This window comes from Ruditapes philippinarum, unplaced genomic scaffold (assembly GCF_026571515.1).
Source record: "Ruditapes philippinarum isolate M1 unplaced genomic scaffold, ASM2657151v2 ctg6706_1_1_1_1, whole genome shotgun sequence".
Lineage (NCBI taxonomy): Eukaryota > Metazoa > Mollusca > Bivalvia > Venerida > Veneridae > Ruditapes > Ruditapes philippinarum.
In genome coordinates, this window is record NW_026856557.1 from 40686 (window position 1) to 49857 (window position 9172).

General features: G+C 30.5%; 1 long non-coding RNA gene across 1 annotated transcript; it reads left to right on the forward strand.

Moving 5' to 3' along the window:
• The first annotated feature begins 594 nt into the window (after positions 1 to 594).
• LOC132746992 (uncharacterized) lies at positions 595 to 8040 on the forward strand. The gene is made up of 3 exons (XR_009628060.1): positions 595 to 937; positions 1807 to 1876; positions 7600 to 8040. It is a non-coding gene; the product is annotated as an uncharacterized LOC132746992 (long non-coding RNA).
• The last annotated feature ends 1132 nt before the right edge of the window (positions 8041 to 9172 follow it).

Sequence of the window (9172 nt, forward strand, 5' to 3'; positions counted from 1 at the left end):
GAAAATGTATTTGAATGTATATTATTGTGAAGTGACCAAAAGGAAGCAATATACACATTATTAATGGCGCTTACAACCCACGTTAATAACTAAAAATGGTCAAAATATAAATAAAAAGCCCTTACTGCGTTAGTAACGCAGTAGAAATATAGTTGTAAATACTGAAAAATCAGTCATTAAGCGCACATTAAATGTAAAACATTACCCGGATCTTGAATTCTTTTATAATTATTAAAAACCTAGTACATTTTTCTCAAGTTTGATTTTATTGAGATATTTTGACTCATCTGGAGGCATGTAGCTTTTGTCGTATAACGGAGAAAGAACTCACAATGTTACATACTTTTAATATACAAATACAAACACACAAGTGAGCGAGTGGAATACCAAAGCCGAACTACAATGTAGCACAGGTAAGTTTACTTTTGATATTAGTTTTAAAAGTTTTGAATAAGTAAAATAATAATTATTGTTAAATGTTCGATTAATCTTTATGCAAAAAAATACAAAAATAATATGTTAAAGTAACATAAGGTAAATATTATAGCTTTATAAGTTTTTCAAAATTTCCATTATTTCATCATAAAAAAAAAGTTAATTTCTAGAGATCAAGAAAACATAAAAACAAACAAATAAGTTAACAATTTTCAAAGAACAAATTATTTTAAGAATATTAATTAGAAAAACTTTAAGGTATAAAATTTAACAGAATTATATGTATGATAAGAGTAGAAAAGATATTTATATACGAAAAAGTTTAAAAAATATTATAAACAATTGATAATTGATAAAATGTCCAGGTGTTTCATTTCCTGTAAAACGTGTATTGTGCATGCGCATTGAACACTTCCTGTGACAGGTATATTTTTTGTAACAGTTACTTGCTGACATCCGTATGGCTTGGTCTTCGTGACGTGTCGGGAATTTCAAATCGTTGGTATGTAGCTTTCTAAAGTATAATTTTAAATTGACACTCATAATTGTTCATAAATGTTTGATGTTCTTGAAGATTCTTTTAAATTTATATATATGTATTTGATATGTGTAAACATAGACTTTATACACAAGTTGATAAAGTTATATTCGATTATTTATCGGCACATCTGTAAACGCTGTTCTTGTTTCGTCGTTGTAAAAATAATGTCTTGTATTGAACAATACAACAAAGTGATGATAGATCTATAATTCTTCATTTATGTAGCAATGCTTTTGAGTAAAAGATAATTAAATTAACAGTTTGCTGTTGCACGATTCTTGCAAATGTTTATGTGATATTTATTTTGGATATCTCTGTCGCGCACAAATAATTATTTTGATAAGAAGTTGTCATCAGTATTTCTCTGGGTTTTTGTTTTTAAGTTTATATATCGCATAGAAAAACATATTCTATTGATAAACGGAAGTTTTCGGCTTCTCTGGTTGAAGACAGGAACAAAAGTTTATTTGATTCCACAATTTTGTTGTTGTTGTTGTTGTTGTTGTTGACGGCTGTAACAGCATAGTTATGTATTTTAAACATCGTAGACGCTTATTTCATATAATTTTACATCGAAGAAGGTGTTTATGGTTATATCTGCATGGTTTTACATCGAAGAAGGTGTTTATGGTTTTATGTTCATAGTTTGACATCGTAGAGGCTGACTGTAATATTTCTAGTCAGGCGGTGTTTTACTGTACCGGCGAATTCGCTCGCACCTCTCTGTCTTGACTGGACGACAAGTGATCGTTAGACCAATATTTTGCATTTTCGTCCGTTGTCAGATCGGTTAATAGATATTATATACAATAAACATAATTTTGTTTCAGATATATGAACAACAAGACAACTGTCATAAAATGCATAGGATAAGAATTCCAATGAAAGATGTTCTCTAGTGTATGTATCTTATTTATGTAATACTAGATATTTAAAAAAAATTTACTTTTCTAGACAAACATGTATTTTGTTACTTTTTAACTAAGCTATTAACTTTAGTTTTATTTCGACAATAAGACTTATCCCAATTTAAACTTTATTTAATGATTGTGCGTTGACAGTTGAAACATGTATGTATACACATGTTATTCTAATATGAAATAAAGTAAATAATCAATTTGAAACTCATGATTAAGTGCTGTCATTAACTTTGAAATGCATTTTAATTAACCGATCTATTAATAAACATATAGCGAATAACGATCATTTCAAGCAATAATAAAAAAAATAAGATATATAGTTCTAATAAAAACAACTTGAAAATTAATGTTAATGAATACAACCACCAAAAATATAAAGATATATGGTTAAACATATGGTTAAATAATGTAATTTTCTGTTTTGTTTTATATTGTTTTCTTTTAACATATATATTTTCTTCTTTCCATAATTACTATTTAGAATGCCTGAGGTCAATTTACCGAAAATTAGTATAGCATATAACAAGGAATATAACGTTCTATAACAATTCAGCTAATCCTTGTAAAATCATTTTAAAACTTGATTTCGACCCTTTATCTTTACTTTGTAACTTTTGTGTTTACCTTACCAGATACTTTATATCGAGGTTTTACAATACTTTTCTTTTTACTAGAAATAGAGTTTATAAACATTTCATTATCCGAATCATTATCATCAGCCATTGAATCTGACTGAATAGCATTATATGCTGCTTGTGACTGAGGATTGCTATTTATTTGTATGGAATTTGAGTCTGATAATTCTGAATCAGTCTGCGATAGCATTTCTTCTGAATGTGCATTACTTTGAGTATTGTCATTATTTGAACTTTGTTGTTGTCGAAGATGTTTCTGTAATTCGGCTAATGGAATATCATCTTCACTATCAGAATTTGACCTTTCTTTTCTAACATTCTTAGCAACTTGGGGTAATACTGATTCCGGTATTTCTGAAGCATCATCAGTATCGCTATTTTCAGGTGTAACTACAAATGTGGCATTTCTTTTTGGTCTGCCAGTATTATCTGCTTTTGGTATTGACCAGTCATTAATATTTGCGAGCCTAATTTGTTCTGCATGGACTTTAACTGTTGAATTGTCAAACTGATTTTTTATTATATAAGTTAATGGTGACCTTTTCTCCATAATTCTATAAAATGGCTTCCAATTCACATCTAGTTTGCTTCTTTTACGAAAATTCTTATAAAATACGGGATCGCCTATTTCAAATTTGATATCTTTTGCGGTCTTATCTGCATAGCTAGCTTGTTCTCGTTTTGCTTTTTTAAGGTTCTTATAAACAGATAGAAAAGTATTATGTTGTTCTTGTAATGCAATTTTGTGATACTCTTCGCCATGATAGCGCTGCCTTGGTTGTAGCAACAGGTCAACCGGTAATGTTGAGTCACGGTTATATAACAAATAAAATGGACTATGCTTTGAAGTCCTAGAGACATTGAATCTAAGTGCGGCTAGTGTCATGTTAAGATGAATATCCCATTGTTTGAGATTTCCCCTGGATTCTTTTAGCTAAGATATCATGTATGACATGGTGAGAACGTTCATTTTTCGCGTTTCCGGCAGCATGATAGGTAGTTTGTACGCACGTGATCAATTCTTAACTCTTTAAGTGTTTCTTTGAAAGCATTACTTGTGAATTCTGATCCATTGTCAGTGACAATTTGTAATGGACATGCGTATCTAGGGTAAATTCTTCTAATAGTAAATGTATAATTGTATCAGTACTTTTGTCAGCAGTAGGGAAACACTCGGGATAACCACTGTAAAGGTCAATAAAACAAATAATGTAGCGGTTTACCACTCATTGTTTTTTCATAGGGCCCTATAACGTCGATACTCATGGTCTGGAATGAATACATTGGTACTCTTGTTTCGCCCATAGGTGCTTTTATTTTTGTAAGATTACGTGACTGACAATCAACACATTTAGAAACATATTCATACAATTCTTTGAACATACTTGGCCAAAAATATTTTTGTTTTATTGTTGTAAATAACCTCTGTGTTCCTGGGTGACCATTATTTAAATGATATTGAGTAATGACAAGGTGTTTTAAGTGTTGCGGAACAAACAATCTAAGATAAGGATTATCATCTACATTAGACAGATAATAAAGAATATTTGCTCTGCACTGATTTAGTTGGCTGTCCGTGACGTAGTAACATTTTCAGTTCAAGAATAGTTTGATTTTTATCTTGCTCTGAGGCCATATTTAATTTTTCAAATTGTTTTATATCTTCTACAATTGGCTCTTGAAATTGGTATTCTTTGTTTGCTATTTCTTTCGCATTAAAGTGCGTAGAATCAAAAGCATTTACTTCATAGCTTTCATCAGTTTTCACAGCATGTGCATCATCATTTATTTGAATTATTACTTGAATTTGAGACTGTTATTTCGAAGGCATTGTCATTTATATCAGGCTCATAAAGTTCAATATCGGACTTGTTAGCATTTTTATCATCAGCTGGAGGTCTAGAAAAGAAATCGGCAATTAAATTTAATTTTCCTGGCAAATATTCAATTTTACAGTTATAGGCAGAAATATTTAAAGCCCAAAGCTGAATTCTTTTGTTTTGCATAGGTGCTTCTAGAAGATATTTTAAAGGTTTATGGTCTGTATATATAGTAAACTCTGCATTATGTAAATAAACATCTAATTTTTGTAAACGCATAATGAATACTGAATGCTTCTTTTTCTATGGTACTGTGTACTTTCTTTGAGATTCACTTAATTTATGAGATAAGAAGTGTATAGGTTTTTCAATACCAGATTTGTCACATTTCTGACTTAAACATGCTTCGACCACTAAATCTGAGGAGTCCGTGTATAGAATATAAGGCTTATTTGGGTCTGGGAATGCTAAAAGTGGAATACGTGTTAACATTTTCTTTAATTGTTCAAAAACTTTCTTGACATTCTTTTGTCCATTTAAACAAAACACGTTTTCTTGTATGATTGATTAGAGGTTCAAACAATTTTTAGAATATATAGGGCAAAATCTTCTATAAAAACCAGCAGCACCAAGTAAAGATCTGACATCTTTAACACATTTTGGTACCGGAAGTGACCTAATAGCTTTTACTTTTTCTGGGTCTGGTTTTATACCTTCATGATCAATTATAAAAACCAAGGTACTTTGTTTGTTGGTGAATAAAACTGCACTTTTTCAGTTTAAGTTTTAATTTATGCTCTTTAAGCTTTGAAAATTCTGTCTGTATATGTGATAAATGTTCATTTAATGACTTCGAAAATATTAGAATGTCGTCAAGATAACTGACAGCAAATGCCTCTAAACCTTGTAAGACATGTGACATGAGTTCTTGGTAAACTCCAGGGGCAGAAACTAGGCCAAAAGGTGTTACGTTGAACTCGAACAAGCCTCGGAATGTCGTAAAAGCCGTTTTTTCCTTGTCTGATTCATGCACGGGTATCTGCCAAAACCCTGAGCGCATGTCTAGTGTTGTAAAATATTTTGAAGACCCTAGTAGTGTTAAAATATCGTCAATTAATGGGAGAGGATATGATGTTGGCTTTGTAATTTTATTCAATTGTCTAAAATCAACACAAAAACGTTTTCTGCCGTCACGTTTCCCGACAATAACAACAGGAAATGAATAAGGGCTATGACTTCTTCTTATAATATTGGCATCTAACATCTCATCGATTGCGTCACTCATAAATTTTCTATTGTTTAAAGGTGTGCAATATGGGCTTAATTTGATTGGAGGATGATTACCTGTTGGTATTTTCATGGTTACAGTATCTGTCTGTGATAATTCAGAATCTTTATTTGCGAAAATATTTCTATTTTTCCTTAATAAGTCTCTAACAATATCAAAATGCTCTGAAGGTGTATGAATATCACGTTCGAAATCGTTGTTAAGAGGGGAAGTTGTTTGAAGAGCCTCTGTGACCGAGTTAATGCTCTCAACTTCTGAAACTTTAGCAACTACTGAATCTCGTTTCAATCTTATAGTTTTATGCGTATTGTTGACAATCATAATAGGAAATCTTCTATCAGCCGAAAGTTTCATAACAGAATTTGTTATCATAAGATCTGGTTCAGAAGCGATCATTCCAGTTTCTATACTTTTTAATTCATATAATTTATCATTTTCCAAGCCTGGATTTTGTTTTAACTTAGCAGTGCACACATTAACTGTTTGAGGTTTCAGAATAACATCCTGTTTTAATCTAACAATTGATGCAATATGAATATCTTCTTCGAGGGGTACATATGTATTATTAACTCTTAAAGCAGCCTAAATCAAAATATAATCTAGCACCATTTTGTGTTAACCAATCACGGCCTAAAATAATATTTCTATTCATTTTAGAAACAACATAGAATTTTTGAGTTGTTTCTGTTTTCCCTATTTGAAAATTAAGATTTATATAACCATCTATATGTAAATAATTTCCGTAAACTGAACATAAAATTTATTTTCTGTTTTATAAGTTGAGGGGGATTCTTCAATTTTCTATATATTCTGCGATGCAGAAGACAAACTTCAGCACCTGAATCTACTAACGATCTGTATTTATAGTTTTCTATTTTAATCAAACACGAATTAGGGCTTCCAGCTAATGCTATACTAAATTTTGGTATTTTATCGTTCCTGTCAATGACCCCTTTGTGACAAGAACTTGCTAGTTTTCCTGAAAATTTATTTTGTTTCTGTCGTAAAAATTTTGTTTACGACATTCACGCATAATATGACCAAAAATTATTACATTTCCAGCACTTAATCTTTGATTTCAAACTATTATTGCTATTATTTTTCCTTAATCGTGAAAAATTTTTGTCGGTGAAATACAGAATATATTTCATTTTTCCTAAATCTACAATTACGCACATGGTGACCTGGTCTCTTACAGTACACGCAAAAATTTCTTGTATAATATTTATTAGAATTATTTGCTCTGTAATTATTGTATTTTGCATGATTTTGAGAATTAGAAAATTTTACTCTGGCAGAAAATCTAGCTCTGAAATTCTGTTTTCATTCATTGCGCAAGCAATTGCTTCTTGTAAAGTTTTTTGGCTTTTCTCTCATAAGTTTAAGTTTTAAATAATTATGCGCTAAATTATCCGTAAACAATTCTACTAACTGAAGTTCAATTAAACTATTATCTCCTAGTTTATAATTTTCATAAGCGGTTTCAGCACAATCAATAAATTTTTTCCCCAAAATTTGAACACTTTCTCCCAAATTTTGTTTTAAATTTCTCAAAAGATAAAATTCATGATGAAAATCTTTAATTTCCCCAAATCTAGTACTTATTTCTTCTTTTAATTGTTCCCACGAATTACGATGATTATCACGCAAATATCTACATATAAAATCGCTTACAGTCCCTTTACTTGATTGAAATGCGACTAATTTTATTTTATTATCATCCAAACCTTTTAAAACAGCATATTTTTCTATAGATTTTATCCAGTCATTAAAATATTTAGAATTTCCATCAAAATTTTGTACTATTTCTGATAAACCCTGTGTACCTATGACAGTTGAAATATTGTCCAATTTATCCGACAATTTTTCAAAAATTGTAGCTATTTCTTGATCTGACATCTTCAAAATTAGCAAATAACAGGTATATAAACGATCACTCACCTTTAATTTTCTGTTTCAGGTACTTCGTTGTGTCCCGCTGTCCAAAATCGTCGCTTCGACATCGCTGGTCTTAGGCGCCAAATCAACCGTTGTCGTATAACGGAGAAAGAACTCACAATGTTACATACTTTTAATATACAAATACAAACACACAAGTGAGCGAGTGGAATACCAAAGCCGAACTCCTTGCTTTGACATTTGAGAATAGTATATATAATATCAACCTGTCCTAAAGGACATTTTATAATGTATATAAATACACACGTTTTAGAGTTACATATATTAATCATTTTGACATAAGATCAGTCCGCATGTGTCCTGCACTATAATATTCATAAATCAAAGTCATGTTCCATAGTGCACATTATGAAATAAAAACCTTAATATATGTATATACATGTTGACTTGTCATTCTTTTTGGATATAGCGTGTATGACTCATTAGCCTGTGCAACCAGCTATACGACACTTTAATAGGGATTTAAAAACAGTTTTATCTCTTGATTTTAGATGTTAACAAAAAAAGAAGAGTGCAATCTTTGATCGTGTAAAACAAATGTTTATATTTGACATCCAAAGGAAAATGAAGTCTGCTTCCGTACAATTATTATTGAAAATGTCTTACAACCATTCTTCATCTACAAATGTCGTCTGATGTACAATTATTAACAAATTGGACCCAATGGCATCAGATTGGCATTTTGTACTTTCGGTCTCTACAACAATAATAAGTATAAGAATATAAATAATGTACTGTTTTTTATTATATCTATGAATTTAATTAATTTATGTGGACTTTTATTTGATATATCGGAAAAATTTAGTCAACAACTACCAGCATTAAGATGAGCCAAAATAGTTCAAGAAAACCAATATTGAGAAAATGTAATTAAATTTCAAAGTAAATTTAAGGTAAAAACATTCAAGATACAAGTTATATTCTACGGTTATAGACTTATTAAAGACTGATTTTGCAGTATTTCATCGCAATATTTCTACTGCGTTACTAACACAGTAAGAGCTGTTTTTGCATATGTTGAACTTTTTTTTGGTAATTTTCTTGGATTGTTAGTGCCATTTGCAATATGTAAATTGCTTTATTTGTTCACCTCACAATATTCTACTTATTAATACATTTCCAAAATTTTCATGAAAATTAACAAGAATCTTGAGGCGTGCTGCTTTAAACAACTATTTGTTTACAAGTTTAGCTTCTTAGCGTAGCTAAGACCGAAATACCTTACCCCTTTTGTGTATTCTTACTATTGTGTTCGAGGTTCTTATCCGAAGTTTGACTGAAAGGGCCATGACGTTGCGATTGATAACATTCTGCCAGATTATGTTACATCTTATTCAAATGAACACATGCCAACAATTGTATATTATTTTATGATCTTAAGCATGTAAGAAGACAGTAAGTATTAATTATCTAACATACCAATGGGTATAGTAACATATTCACTGACTAAATTTGATTTTGTCAATCTAAAATCTGAATCAAACTTGTCCACGGTGGGAATCACGTGACTTTGTATAGTAATACAAACGAGTAATGACGACTCTTTTTCTACTTTCTTCTTCGCTCTTCCAAAC